This window comes from Diplotaxodon limnothrissa, linkage group LG13 (genome assembly GCF_057381915.1).
Source record: "Diplotaxodon limnothrissa isolate DT_005_m linkage group LG13, D_limnothrissa_male_GT1.1, whole genome shotgun sequence".
Taxonomy (NCBI): domain Eukaryota; kingdom Metazoa; phylum Chordata; class Actinopteri; order Cichliformes; family Cichlidae; genus Diplotaxodon; species Diplotaxodon limnothrissa.
Window position 1 is genome coordinate 22,192,389 of NC_140608.1, and position 16,149 is coordinate 22,208,537.

Genomic DNA, 16,149 nt, shown 5'->3' on the forward strand with positions numbered 1-16,149 from the left:
AACAAACTGAGAAAAAATGACAGCTGCCTCACTTTAAGTTTCATCAGCATGTGGAAACAGTTAATATCATACCTCTATTGTAGCCTGTTCTCATTAGCAGAATGACTGAAGCAGGAGGGCTGGGGTGCGGGGTGATGAAGAACATCCAGGCTTGCGTTTTCAAGACTTCAGCACACGTAAACACAACATGAGGATTTGGTGACTTCACTTCCTGCTTTGAGAGAGCCACTCTACTAAAAGAAAAAGAAAAAAAGCAGTACAGCTGGGGTCATGTACTTGTTCCCATCAGTTCCATGGTGTTACCTTCAGGGTACCAGGACCAGATTATGTTGGGGTTTTCAGCTGTTTTCTATTAGTCAAAACATCTTTTTGCATTCTTATGTTAATTTTTTCTAGAATAGTTCACCATTATATGTGAACTGCAGTAAATTTTTAATTTTGGAGGCTGTTTCAACACAGCTAAGAAGTCTTGTTTGTGTGCATGTCCCTTCCTCCACTTAATAGAGTAGGTAAAGAGTAACACCTCAGGCAAACAAGTAGGAAAATAAAATCTTTAGAGACTATGAAAAATCCCACAGTAACTTTGTACCTGCACTGCTTACTAGTTTTATTTTAGACAAACACATCAGCTAAATGTTAATCATGGATTTTCCTAGTCCCCAAAGGTTGCCGTTCTGTTTTTATTCTACTGAAACTGTGCCATTACCGGTTAGATTCAGGCACTGAAACAGTCCTTGGTTTGGGAAAGCTGGTTCAAAATAATCTCCTTCTTGGACAGGTGTTATTATCTGATGAGCTGGGAGTGAGACCCTTTTCACTGTTTCTGTAAACCATGCGCTGCGTGTCTGTGAGGCAGTTTTGACAGAGTGGCAGTGTTTGACATCCTGGGAATGAGAGAAGCCTGGAAGTGCAGTGACAAGAGTCAGTTTTGTGTGTTTTGGGAAAACAGTTTTAGATTACATGCAGTGATTTGACCCATTTCTAATAAAACATATTTATTTGAGCAACTAGATGCATTTCTGATTTTGAACAATAGGCTATAACTTCAGTTACTGTTCGGGTAAAAGCAGGTAAAATGAAGCTGTCAGTGTGGGAGCATTCTCCCTATATGACATTAAAAAAACATTTTGTATCGTTGTGTATATTTAATGCCTCATACAAAGTCTAGCTGTGTCTCACTCTGTCATGTACATTACATCAGCCTCAGCCTAATTCTGCTCCAACCAAACAATCATTTGGATTAATTGTCAAAGAAAATCTCCCGTACAGAAACACGACAGTCGCTGGAAGCTTGTGTGTGTGTGCGTGTTTGTGTGTTTATTTTTCCCTCTGTCACAAACATGAGGACTTGAGTGGAGTGTGAGTTGTGTTTGAAAGGTGGTAAACCTGCTGAGGCTCTTTAATTTCCCCCCTCTTCACCGGCATGAGGGATGGTTCAAAGGGTGACTCTCTGACAGGGCATGTGATCGCTCCTCCGTCCTTTATCTGCCTCCCCACATTAGCACGTAAATGAGGCTGCACTTTGGGTTTTGGGAGCTGAAGCGTGCTCAGTGTAAACAGGAGTTGTACTGTTATCATTATTGGACAGATTTCTGACATCCTAACACCTCCGTTTCATTAACATTCAAAAGGGCTGGGATTTGACACTGCCTCTGTTTATACAGATTTTTGAATACTTTGCGGTGGGGATTGTATACAAAATACTGTATACATAGTATTGCCACTGTTGAGTGGAGTTACACACCTTTGTATTGGCAACCTGAGCTTTGCGGTGTACGCAGATGATTGGATGTTTAAGTCCTAAAGTTAACTTAAGAGGCTATAGTCGGACCCTAACAGTGATTTATAAGAAGAGACTCTTTAGTTCGAGATGGAGCCAATATTGTATGTATAATTAGCTACAGTGCTATATTTCAATGTGCTTGCATATCGATGTTGATGTCTGTGCTGAAGTGTGTTCTCAGGCCTACAGTGGGGTGACTGCAGGGTCCTGAAACTCCATTGTGATTCGAGCAGAGCTTATCGCATGGGAGAGAACTGGCAGCCTCTTAAAAGGTATTATATGTGCTCTCGTTCTCCTTCCCTCTGTCTGACAGGAGCCCTTGGGATGAAAGGAAAAAGCAGTGGAAAAAGAGACATCGGTTCCCGACATGGGGAAGTCTTTGTTTCTATTCTCTCCATCCCAAGTCTCTCCAGGAATCCTAATTTCCACCATTCACCTACCTATCGGCAGATAAAAGCTGCTTGAAGGGGGGGATTTCCTCAATTGAGACAGCTTGTAACCAGTCTGCATAAGGGGGAAGCCGCACAAAGCTCCGTGAGTGAGAGGAGGTTGGAGCGCAGATTTCAAACCGCTTTGAATTCGAACACACTGGTGAGTGAGTTGTTCTAAAGGACATTTTCACAGAGGCCGATTTGAAACCTGGCTGGGAATCTCCGAGCTGAGAGTTTGGATAAGAACACTGACACACGCCATGAGAATCTCCTCAAATCCTGAATATTCCCAGGAAACCAAAGCAAGGATGCTGACACGGCTTGTGAGAGCGTCATAGCCTTGTTTCTCATTATGTCGGTTTCTCGAAACCACTTTTTATTAAGGTTGTTTGCTTTTGGTGGGGGGATGATTAGATGGTGATGTCCAAGTTCAGGGAATGCCAGGCTTGGCAGCTGACGTCCTTAATGCGGCTGCTTGGCATTAGAATGGGGGAGGAGAAAGTCCATGCCAGTCTCCGGGGAGTGGGAGGTGTTAACTTCTAATGGCTTTCTCTGCCACAGCCCTGACATCTGCAGGGCTCCCAGCAAAAGAGAGTGAGGCCTTTTTGAAAAATTAATGGAGCTGAATGCATCTCACAGCAAGGAGAGGGCTGGATTAATCAGCACATTAAGGGCTAGCTCCGGATTGGAAATAATTATTGGAGCTGACAAGGTGCAGAGGTGCCAGTGCCAGCTCCTTTCAGGAATGCATTTTAAAAAGCAGTTTAAAAAGCCTTCAGATGTTGGCATTATCTTGCGTGACCAAATTAGGAGCAAATGAGAAAAGTTTATCTGGCATTTTGGAGTATTGAAAGAGCTTAGGCTTTATAAATTATACAGTGTGTGTTTGTGTGTGTGTGTGTTGGTGTGTATGTATGTGGAAGCACATGTGTCTGCACAGCGTGCACGCAAAAGGGGTGCAGATGTGTTTTTTTGCAAGTGGGGGGAAGGGATGAGAATGAGAATTATGAGTAAATCCTTTTTTTTGCAAAAAAAAAGAGGAAAAAAACAGGTTTCCGATTAAAAGTGGGTGTGTGTGTTTTTTTTTCTAGAGGGACTGCACAAAACTTTAAGGGGGATTAATTTAAATGGGTGCTTGAAACTATCTTACTGTTTGTGCAAATGAAAAGTGGATGTCTTAACATCCTGAAAGAGCCAGACGGTAAACTGATTACTGTTGACCACCCATGAAAAGCATGAAGAAGGAGGGGTGGGGGGGTTGAAGAGAGAGAAAGAGAGAGAAATGATTTAATAAGCGGCATGTTTTTCTGCCTTTCAGAAATAATCCTCTATAATTTTTCTAAGCAAGTGATCGGGCAGGCGTTACAGTCATCATTAATATACTCTACATTTCAGACATCATTTGCCCGATAATAGCTGCTTCCATCTGAAAGGAATCAAGGTGATGCAAGCCGAGTCGAAGATAAGAACCGTTGCTGCGGAAATGCAAAACATTGCAGTATTTTTATTTATTACATTTGGACAAATCAAAGTGAAATTGGAATTAGTTATGTAAGTTATTACGAGGCTACCTGACATTTGGATGTCAAAAACTGGAGGAAAGAAATGAGCAAACTGCTGCAAGCTAATACAAAACATCTTTTCTTATAATAGCTGCTTTATGATTCCTGCACAATTTCCAGGGTTGATTTTTTAATTAGTGTTACAAATGGTCAGTGAGCATTTCTCTGGGTTATCCTGGATAAAATTGAATGTGACTCTGCCCTGAAAGCAAACAAAATATGACTGAATGGATTAAGAGTAATAATGTTTACATCTTCGTGGTGGTATGAAGACACCTTTGAAGAGAGGCGGTCCACAACATCAAAAGAAGCTCTGTGTGGAATGCCAAATGTTTAGCTGGCTGTTTGATCTTTAAAGCACCGTCGATCAGATATGCAACCTTGGATAGAGATCTCCATTATGGCTGTTAGTCTCTTTTAAGTACAACGGCTCTTCAGGTAAAGTGCTCGGTAACAAACTGGAGGGCCTTGAGCGTCGTCTTTACGGCCTCTGTTCCGCTTGCAGTGAAACAAACTTCAGGCGGCGGTGAAAACTTCAACGCTGTGAACGAGCGATTACTCGAGCCAACGCCGATGTAATTCCGTTGTCTCGAATGTTGTCGCCGGTCCTCGCCATGTAATTACACGGAGCGTAGCTAAAGTCAAACCCCAGAAAATGGGTGGATTTCGCCGATGCAATCAGGTTTGTGATATACCCAATTCAAGGGATGCAAATTTGATTTAACTATTTCCAGGGCTGATGTATGGAGCAAGATATTACTGAAAAGGCACGTAAATTGAAAAAATAAATAGGAAAGAGATCATCTTAATTACCTTGAAATTAGACTCATATTCCACGGTGCTGATATCAGGAAGTGACATAGGTTAGAGATTTCACTTGTTTATTCACCAGCTGACTTGGCGATTGCCATACGTTTGCGTTTATATATGGCGTATCAGTGAAATTGTGTTTGTTTCAAGATGCTGCAGATTATCCAAAGGTGTGAAAAGATTCATACGACTGAATTGCTTAATATTGAATACTAAATCAATTCCGTTTCTGTGTGTGTGTTGGGAGCGGGGTTGGGGAGGGGGGGTGTCTCTGCCCTGCAGCTTGTGGGCGTAAAGCTTAAGCTTCTACATTCATGAAATCCAACAGGATATTTACCACCTGTAAATGCTTACATTACGTGAAACTCTAATTTCCCCAGATCCATGTGTGTATGATTGTGTTTCTGAGACCTCATCCAGGCCCAGTCGCCTCAGGGGCTGAGACTGGACAGCTGTATTCACTATTGTAACACTGAACTGCTTTGGACTTTGTGTTTCTTCATCACGGTACTTAAATCCAGTGAAAATGGGGGTTTTAACTTCTTTTTTAAAAGATGTTTCAGGTATATGCATCCATATATTTCATCGTGTTCTAAATAAATAAAGGAAAATTCAACTTTCATGCTTCCAGAAATGAATTATGCCTTAAGGAAATGGCCAAACTTCACAAGAGTGGGTGTTTTCAGAAAAGACGCATAGGCCTTGTCATTATTTCCTGCCCCACCTACTATTTTTTTCCCCTCTGTCTGCAGAGCAATGCATCTCTGCCCTGCAGCCACAGCCTCGAGCACGTCATTCTGGGAAGCATTCGAGAACACCTCTGTCTCCTCTTTTCAAAAGCTGTTTAGTGTCTGGGAATATTTGTGAATTCCTTTTGATATCATTACATACATTGTAGTGTGAAGCGCTCCTGCACATACATGCGGTGTCACAGTGTCTTTATGTCTTTTTCTCCCCGATCCACACTTAAAACAATGTCGATGGATTAATGTTTTTTGTGATGGATTAAAGAGCTACGAGAGCGACGTGTCTGCGTGAGAAAAGGCTGCTCTTGGAAAAGCTTTGCTTTTTTTTGATGATCATTGTCGTGTCACCGCGTGAACAGAACAAATCAATCCCAGTCTTCATATTCGCACATCACCTGCTGTGTGGTTAGTCACCAGCCACCACTAGGTTACATCCCGGACTAAATAAATTATGTGTATCAGAAAAAACCATAGAGAGGAACAAAATTGCAGACATTTTACAATATCTATAAATATATAGAGTCTTAATAATATTTAATAATAATAATAATAATGGATACTTTATTGATCCCCATGGGGAAATTACTTGTTTTTCTCTGCATTTGACCCATTCACTCTGTGAAGCAGTGGGCAGCCCACTAAGCAGGCGCCCGGGGAGCAGTGTGTAGGGACGGTACCTTGCTCAGGGGTACCTCAGGGTAGCCGTTAAGTGGATTCGAACCGCCGACCTTCCGATCATGGGGCGACCACTTTACCTACTGAGCTATCCCTGCCCCTAAAAAATAACGAGGCTGCGATGGCCGGGAATCAAACCCGGGTCAACTGCTTGGAAGGCAGCTATGCTTACCACTATACCACCATCGCTAACATATTTAAAATATGTTAATCATATTCAACCTTCGTTTCCATGGTTTTAATCATACCTTTCTAACACAGCCCCTTCTCACCAGCATCTCGTTCTTAGCAAAAGTATATTAAATGCAATTTTAGATGAGTTCATTTAAAACACATTTGCATCTAAAGAAATGTAGATGGTGCAAAAACCACAAGGGGGGAAATCAATGTGGTCCTTACAGTAGCCTGTAATTAAACTTTCTTAAAGCTACTAAAAGAGATTTCATGAAGGCCAAAGGTCCTAGACTGGCACCATGGGTGCTGTGAGGGTGCTGATGGTACAGTACGGTGGCGAGGGAGAGCTGTGATAAAGGGCAGCTGCCGGCGATTTAATGAGGGAGCAGGGGATGTGGCCCCCCGCTGCAACTCATCGCCACTTAATGGCACCACTAATCCCTGCAGAGATGGTGCTGTACACACAATTGGTCTCCCCTTCATGTGGCGAAATATTCCAGCAACACTTTCTCACACCCAGCATCACCAGTTAGCTGTTCGCAATCACTATGAAATGGTGCCTCTTTCAAAAACATTGACAGAAGAAAAGATGAGCCGCTTCTTGCAGGTGATTCAGTCTGGAGCTCAGTCCTTTGAATGTTGTTTCTGGCTAACACCAGCCACTTCACCCACTCTATAACTGAGGACATGGTGTGCAGGTGTAAAGGACTAGAGGGTGTAAAAATGTGCCCATTATTTTTCACTGCAAGCCTCTCTTGTGTATGACTGCTGGCGGCCACATGCTGCTAAACTTCAGGGCAATGAGTCCTCGTGCTTCCAAGGTTGCGGTGTTAAGGGTTGAGACAGATCCATCAGCTTGATGTTATTTAAAGCAGGCTTTAATTGGCCCTGGGTGTGAAATGTGATCTATGAGTTGCTGGTCCACTTGTTTTTCACAACACTATGCCATTATAAAGTGGATATTCCCTGACCTGTTAGCTTTGCCAGGAATTCTGTCCCACATTTTCTCTCGCAATCTATTCGACAAGAGCCTCGGGCCTAACATCAGCGATGTGCATATACAGGCCCTCCTGTAGTCCATTCATCAAACACAATGATTTGGCTGTGTGTTTATATGGCGCAAGCAATTCTCCTGTCTATATTTGAACAGAGTCTCATTAGAATAGCGGAGAGAACTTGAATTTCGGGTAGTGCTCACCGCACAAGCACATCGCTCTCAGATGAACATATGGAAATCGATTTGCATGTGAAAAAAGCATGAATGAGCGTCCAAACCGCACTCTGGAAAAACATTCCATGTACGAGAAGAAGAGGGAAGCACTTGCAGCGTCACAGAGCTGAAAAGTTAATGCAGGAATGTCAAAGCAAGCATGTTTCACTTGTAAAACATCTCAATCTGTTAGCATGAGCGCACGATTTATACGTCTCAATTTTAAATACATGCATGTAGAGTGCAATCTGTTTAGTTCCCAGCTGGGAGCTTCTCTTTGTTTTCTGGAGAAGAGTTACTCGCTCCACTTGTCTGGACGATAACTTACGGAAAACATTCATTCTTTGACTGAAGTTGATACTTTGCTCTCAGTGGGACTCCGGGCCAGCGGAAACAAAATCTTTACGATTCTTTACCGTCCATATGTTCTTGTTTATGAGCAGGCACCTCTGCCTGTCATGTTGGGGCACGGAGGGCAGTTTCTTTGTAATTCTTCAGAAAATGCGTCCAAACACAAAGTGGTGCCCACCTGCCTGACGCAGACATAAGCCCACAATCTATTTAGACACTCGCACACACTATCCCTCCCTCAGCTTTAGAGCCAGATGTGCTATGCTCTCGGCGCAGCCTGAACTGCCAGCTGAGGCGAGAGCATTACCCTGGCAAAGAGCATAAAAGGCCACATGAAACAGACAGAGGAGAGGGATTAATGCTCTCCTCCCATCTTCACTTGGCTGTATTCAGCTCTATTCAGCATATCTGGCCTATAATGCATTTACAAACTGGATTGTTACTGACTTTAATAAAGAACAGAGTCTGGATGGCATTCTAATACTCCGAAATTTATCTTGCACCTGTCCCGAGAAACTCGTGTTTTTAAGCCTGACACAGTTATTGATTTGGACAGCGAGTTCATCCTTGTTAAGAAATTCTGCCTTAAATCCTCGCAGCTGTAAATTATTGCCGACGCTTATTGTTGATGAAGCTGTGGTTTGTGGAGACAGAGTGCTCTTTGCGTCAGATCTCAGCGTTTTATGCTGCAAAGAAGGAGAGGACCTTTGTAAGTTAATCGAAAACTCTCGGCACAGATTATTCTTTTAGCGCACGAGACGAAGACACAAGGCTAAAGAGGGCAAACCTCAAAGGGGCGGTGCTTCATATTTCTTTCCAAGAGGATTGTGGGAGATTTTGCATACAAGCACCTCTTGAAACCAAAAAGAGGCCGCAGTGAATCAAAGATGGAAGAAAGAATTAAATGCCACGCTAAGACTCTTCTTTTATCCTTGTGGTGATTTTTTTGTCACTCTGTAAATGTGCACTTAGTTTGCATTTGGCAAAGATTTCGTGGTGAAAAGACGAATCGGTGTAATCTTTATCCCATGGCAGCGAGTGCAAATGATGAGCCACCAGTAAAAACAGAAATGGAGTGAAGCTCTCGCTTCTATTGCCCCCATCATCTTTGACAAATGGAGCAGCAGTAAAAAAGGCCTCTTTGAGTGAGTTGTAACTTTCGGCAGCCCCTCGCAGGTGCGGGTGATCTTTCATCCTCCCGGCCCTCCTCCCCCTCCGCTTCGGCGTCCAATCTCTGGCCTCCATCAAAAGTGAACGCGCTGCCCCAGGTTCAGATTAACTCCACTCCGACAGACCAAAGGCCTCCCCTCCTCCTGCCCCTTTCCACCTCAACTCACACATCTCCTACAACAGGGGAAATTAGGGCTAGTTTAGCAGATCTTACAGCATCACTAAACACCGCCTCAGATCGCTCGCTGATTGCCTGGCTCAATCGTTGCGTCCCTCCCACCACCTCCACTCCCCTTCGCTTATCTCTGCCTTTGGCCAAAAGCAGCTTCTCTGCTCTGAACCCTTACTCTCCCCTTACTCACACACAAGCACAAACACAAGCAAAAGCACACACAATCCTCCCTCCAACTTCTCCAGAGGAAATATATAACTAACTTATTGTGAACAATCTCTCAGCAGAGTCAATAGATAATTTAAGTTAAGCCTGATGCCATGTCACAGTGTTTGCCGTCTGCTTTTTCCACTCGGAGTTAATGTTTCTTTTAATTGTGAACCATAATAGAGAGCTTGCTGTGTTCATGATCAACTGTACGACCTCCTTTACAGGTTATTATCCCAGCTTTGTCCCAGACGAGCTTCAGTGGTAACAGATTTACAGATTTATGTGGACTGGGATGAGTCTGACTACAATGAGCTAGGTAACCACAGCTTAGTGGTAGACTTTTGGAAATTAGTTATGGGAAAATGGACAGAGCTGTGGTAATTGCTGGAGTAAAATATTTTCTATTTTTTAATTAAATCTCACCAGATATTTTAAAGGCTTTTTAAAGTCTTGCAGCAATTACGGATGATCAGCTTTTTAGCAAGCTGGTTAACCAGCGGGTGGTTGGGTGAGACCTGTCATTTGTCTCTCTTGTCAGTTTCCTGTTTTCCTGAGCAACTCCCTTGACCTGGCTGGCAGGCCTGCCTGCCCTGAAGAGCACTTTCCCTTTCCTCATTTTGCGTTGGGCCGACAAGGATGAAGGGAGGGAGGGAAGGGTGAAGGTGGCGGTGGTGGGGAGGGTCCAACTTAATCTGACCCATTGCTCAGGTCAGTGAGCTGCTTACAGGGTCTATCCAAACATAGGAGCTTGTTTTGCTAAAGCTGTGGAAAGAAGAAGTACCCTCTTAAATCAATGCTTTACTTAGAGCTGTGCACATGCAAGGTTGTTATGCGTGAAACCACAGGAGGCAGAGCTGGCACACAACCAGCAGCGTGCTCCTCTTCTCCACACTCCCCTCACCAAAGGGAAGAAAAAGAAAACTTGCCTCTGTACATGGCCAAAAACTTTTTCACCATTATGAGCTATATTTTTAAAGCATAGCTGGAGTGTGTGGAACAACCCCCTCCCCACACGCACAAACAATTGCTTTGGTTCACTCAAATGCAACGGCATTTTCATTTGGGCCCTCCACAGTGTGTGCTCTTCCTATGACAAAAGAGAATTGCAGTCTAAAATGCATCCAGCTGTGTGTACTTATCTTTTTCTCTTGACATATTTTCACCAAAAAAGTTCAGCCCTGATCTAATCACGATGCTGCGGAGAGACCAGATTGAGCGGCGCTCATGTATGTTTGTGGTGCACACGCTGGAGCAGTTTGAGTTTTCACCCGGTTGTTTGGGTATCATATGATCTAAAGAGGAATGTAGAAATCAGCCAGATTTATTATTCCTGTTTGAGTGAGAGTTTGCAAAGGCAAAGAGAGAACTGCTTACTGCTAGCTTGAGGAGGCATTTAAGGTATCGTTGAAGTAGCTGCTATGACTTTTCAGGGCACTAAACTGCCTTGTTACAGAGGGGAGCAGCCGCATTGCACACTTCAGAAGTGGTTTGTCATTTAGATTGAATTTTTATGAGTGCCCACAGGCACTTTTTCTCAGGGGTCTTTGCTTTCAGTGAGGTGGGGCGTTGTGGAGTTGTGGTTGACGCTGCAAAGAAAGGAATTCACATTAAATTCTGCAGGTAGGCGCAAACACCTGGGCGAGGTGTGTTCCCAAACTAATGTGCCACAAGTAACCAAAGGAAGCACGGCGCACTTGAACCCAGGTTACACGGGGCTTCTGACAAACATGGCCACTGGTAAAAGGCTCTTGTTGTGACTGTAAACAAAGGCTCTAATTCACCGTAATGGTTCTGTGGGTCCAATGCTCTGGGAGATGCAATGGCCAGTCTCAGTAGCTTAATTATCTTTCTAATTTGTATTAGCACCAGCTATCCTCTCAGGGATAATTATGTGTCTTGTGTGTGAGCAAGCTTAATGAGGTTAACTTAAGTCTTTACATGGAATAAGGGTTCATTCACCTTATAGAGCAAAGAGGCAAGGAAAAAGCTGCTGATTGCTGTGTTTTTCTCCTTTATAGATGAATACCATAAAGTCTTAGAAATCCCAGTAGAGTTCAGAGGTACTGTGAACTTATTCTCAGTGCTAACAACAGAGGAAGTTAGTTTGGCGTTCTGGTTGAGGGATGTTCAGCTGAATCAGTCGAGAGCGCTCTAGAATGGCTAAACCTTGTCCATCCTCACTGATTATAGATAAAAATCAAAGAGCATTCCTATCAGATTGGTATAACCTCACAATCATTCACTATGTTCCCTCTCCTCCCCCTCCAGTGACATTTTCAGGAAATCTCAGCACTTCCACCAGCCGAAACTCAGTGCGCACTGAAGGGAATCATGTTTAGCAGGTATTGATAAGGCTGATAAGAGCTCAGGCTTGCTCCTTGATATCATCTGAATTCCTAAAGTCCTGTGATCATACGCCTTTTCCCCTCTCGATTCATATGCTGTGCACCACCACTACAAAAGACTACATTTTTCCCTCTTATGACTGAGTGTAATCCACTGCTAAAGAGCCCTCATTTATTTGCTGTACCCCTCCCATTTTTGCTTGCTCAATACTTAGCTGTTTTTACTGCGGGTTGGGGAAGGAAACCATCTTATCTGTGACTAGGGGGATTTATTAGTGCAAAAAAAGATAATTGCTATTCATAGGCCACTGGGGGCTGATTTACAACCACTAATATTTAGGATTCCTAGAGCCGGTTTTCAGCTTTTTTATCTCCAGCCCTGCCTGCAGCGCAGAGGGGAGAGAGGTCGATGAGGGATGGACTGGGCAGAGCCTCCGCTCAGAGTAATTTGGATGAAGACTAATGTGTGAGGAAGTAGCCTGCATGAGAAGGCCTCATCCACGTAGGTCTGCCTGGAGCTGACAAACACCTGCGCTACTTAACCTGTAATGAGCCTGCAACTGAGATCTGTCTTATCCCCTTTTGGTCCACGGGAGCAATTCTAAGGCAACAAAAAATGTCAATAAAGTGGAAAAATCTGGAACGATATTACTTTAAAGTCTCTTTTATTATCTTTGAATACGTAAAAATATCTGGAATGACCACATTGTTTGCTTTCTGTTTTCCTTCTGGCCTTTTACCCACAGCACAGGGAAAACATAGCTTGTCCTCACAAGGGTCGTGCTTTGGTTACCTGTAACACAGGTAGCTTCTTTTTTATTTTCTTTGCTTTTTTTTTTGTAGTTGCAGGCGAAACAGGAAATGAAGAGTTCTGGGTCTGTCTGTCCGTGCTGATCCTCCAGCTGACCGGGAGGCAGTGGGGGCTTCAGCGAGAGCACTCAGATGTGAGGTCACGGGTTCAAAGCCCAGGTGTTGTGCCTCACAGCAGGACGTTTCCCAGTTTAAACTGTGTAAATGATTTTAGAGAATGTAGAGGTTAACCAGAGATCAGCCTCTGGTGAGACTCCTTCTACAGTATCTGTCAAAGACGTCAGTTTGTAAACACTCTGATCTGGCTTCAGTGTGCTCACGCTAATGTGCTCTATTACTGCAAATCCAAATCACCACTTTAAGTAAATCTCACCTCTCTGTTTTGGTGAGCAAATTTGATTGTAGATAACTTCAGATAAGAATTAAACAATTATTAAATTTAGTTTTCAATTTGAAAACAGCGTATCTGTGCATGCAAGCTGTGATATTACAGCAGGAGAAATTTTTATGAAAAAAAAAAAAGGCGGCTGAAGAATCCCGAGTACATGCAGCAACTTCCTTTTGATTCCCATTTCATTGATTTAATTTCTCATCCTTAAGAGATGTCACTTTGTCTGAAAATGTATTCATCCTGCATATGCGACTCTTAATAACGCTAATCTTTTCGCCAGAGCAGAAATCTCATGGAGGGATAATCTGAGATAAATATAGTTAATTGAGGCCAGGTGAACTTTCTTTATCAGCAGCACAGTCAACCAATCTGAAGTAAATGTGATAATTAGAATGGAGATGTCTTCACCAGGAACAGCGCGTGGTCCTGTCCCGCAGCCATTTGCCTCAAATTATATCTGATTTCACAATACGTCAGAAATCTATAGCAAATTAGTTGGGCTGCGAATGCACTCATGTTTCCTATAGACATGCCTGAACGTGACAATCTGGAGGGAAGAAGGACAGCTTCTCCTCAACCACTCAGTCTACTGATCTTAAATAACACTGCACATCTTACAGTGCACCAAACAGCCCCCTCCCTGAGAGACAACAGGTCTAAATCAAGGGGAAAACGGGCTCACGTCTCCCCCCTTCCGCTTGCTGGTGAGGTATGAAAGAGTGCTCTCTTTGGCCATACATGCAGCCTATGCTCCACTGAGCCTGACCACCATTAACACCCCTGAGAAACTACGTCCTAATTACTCATTCAGCCCGACAGAATCTCCTTAATTACAAACTTCATTAGCCTGCAGGACTTTGTTTTTCTCTTGAAAAGGAGGGAGCAGGGGGACAGCTCAGGCCAAGGTGCAGTGGAGGCGAGGGGCTATGTGCTTTAGCACCTTATTCCTCCATGCATTTCTTTTTTCTTCTTCTTCTTCTTCTTTTTTTTCAAAGGAGATGTTAAGACCTCAGTCAGAGATCTAATTAGATTCATGGTGAGAATCAGACACCTTTTAACTAGCCTCTGGAGTCCCCCTAAAAGGACAGCGAGATCCAGGCTAAGAGAGGCACAGAGAATTAAATGAACCTACTCCTGCCTTTCATGTGTGAAGTGGTCTGATTTGCCATGTCCTCACCTCCAAATACAAAATAACCTGCAGCACTTACACACCCCGCTACCATTATACCTCACTCATAAACACATAGAACAGCCTGTGTGTGCGTGCGTGCTTGTATTAGAGGGGGACAAAAAGCTTCAACAAGACCAGGTGCTGTGGCTTTAGCTGTCGTTGTAATTGGACTTGAAAAGACATAGATTGCCATTTCCTCGTTTATATATTCCACACTCGGCGTTGCACCTGTTTATTCTGCCCGCTCGTCTGAGCTGCTGATGCGCACATCGCGTGGCTTCACAGTCAACCCGCCCCTCATTTCTGTGGGTTACATGCATTTAGAGCTCATATGTTCACACTGCATGCAATTATATGGTTGAAGGCGCTTTAGCCAGCAAGCGTTAGCACCAGTTAGAGTCAGGTGAAGCACAGAGCACTTCTCGGTTGCTGCTAATGCATAATGGAGTGCTGCACAACCGTCGAAGTTGGAGAGTTCCCAGCCAACGCTGGTCAGACTTCAAAGTCTCTCTGTGCTGCTGCCTGTGGAGAGGTAATTATTTCACCTTAAGCTTACGTAAACCGAGTTATGCTTGTTATTAATTAGAAGGTGGCTCTCACAAACTCCACTTGAGATGTTTAGACAGCATTCCTCTCCTTTCAATAAATAGCTAAGCTGTGCAGAGGAAGAACATTATGAGTGAATGGGAGTGAATGATCAGCAAGAGTAATTTAGGTCAGTTTCTCTGTGGAGGTGCTAAGTTGTTCATTGGCCCATAATAGGTGTCACAAACTGAATTACTGCCACCAATCATTTACACCGCCTGTCAAGCAAGGCTCCAGCTCTCCAAGCAGTCACACTGAAACCTGCACTAAAAGCCTTTTCTTGTCTTTCTGCGTTGCTTAAACATGTCAGTGTTTAGATGTCAGACACTTCAGCACACTGTATTTTCTCCCCCTGCCGTAACACATTTGGAACACATGGCCCGCGCGGTTTTCCAGCAGGGAATTCGAGAACATCTGCCGCCATAGCAAAGACGTAACAAACATGAAGCTTCTCGTACTTTTTCCAGCCTCATCTTCTGTATATTACTTCCATGTTTGTGTGCATAATCTCAGCTGAAGTTGCAGCCCTCGGGCTCATGAGACAAAACCACTTCTTTTGTTAGGTGTTTGTGCTGAACATAACGATGTGTATTTAGCCACGACCGAGGACATTCAATTTCTCGAGACAAAGCCACAGACTGTTTTGTCGGACGGTATTTTTCCACGATGGAGCAGAGAACGCAGAGACACCCACTACCAAACCGCAAATGCATACTCGCTCATACAAGACACGCACACACAGTCCTCCACGGAAAATATTGTTTGTGAATATTAGTCATGTTTAAACCGACTTCAAGTGTCTGTTGCGCAGAGGGGGAGGTGGGCTATTATGACAGAACTGACCAGAGAGTTGGCACGGCGTCGCATTGATGCCACAAATGACTTCAGTGTTGTATGAGAAGCTAATGAGAGCTGGCGTAAGAGTTGGATCAGCATTCATGAAGACGTCGCGTGAAGCAGCTGAAACGTCATGAATTACCATGAATTACAGAGTGTCAAGAAACCCCTTCTGGTGTGTTATGAAAACTGCCTGTTGTAAATTAGAATAAAGTGGTCTGGTCAGTGTTGCTTGTCATTCTCCAGTTTTGACTGAGGGTAATTTGGAAAGGAGGGTAAAAGCTCCATATTCCAAACTAAAGCGTGAAAATGTGCAGAATGAGCTGGTAAATATTTTCAGTCTGGAGCCACACTTCTGTTTTTAACTCACACCAAATATGTCAACACACACACACAAGCAGAAATGTCAAAACACTTCATAATGACCTTTGTTGTTAAATGGTAAATAGATAGTTAATTCAACAATTACAGGATTAATTATTTACTAATAACATAGGATAATTATTCCTGTTTACCAATCATTATTAAGGCAGTAATATAAATATAATTTATTCATGTGTAGAAAAAAAATAATTTTATTCAATCCAATTTTATTTATGGGACACCTAAAATTCTAGATATTAAAAAAGAAAGACCCTTCAACATTTTTTAAAATTATATGTAGTATAATGCATGGTGTCATAACTGATAAGAGAAATATTGTAGTAAAGCTTTCA

The 16,149-nt window shown here is 43.2% G+C and overlaps 1 non-coding gene across 1 annotated transcript; it reads right to left on the bottom strand.

Annotated features, from left to right (window-relative positions):
* Positions 1–6,124: 6,124 nt before the first annotated feature.
* Positions 6,125–6,196, bottom strand: trnag-ucc (transfer RNA glycine (anticodon UCC)). The gene has a single exon. It is a non-coding gene; the product is annotated as a tRNA-Gly (tRNA).
* Between the last annotated feature and the right edge of the window lie 9,953 nt (positions 6,197–16,149).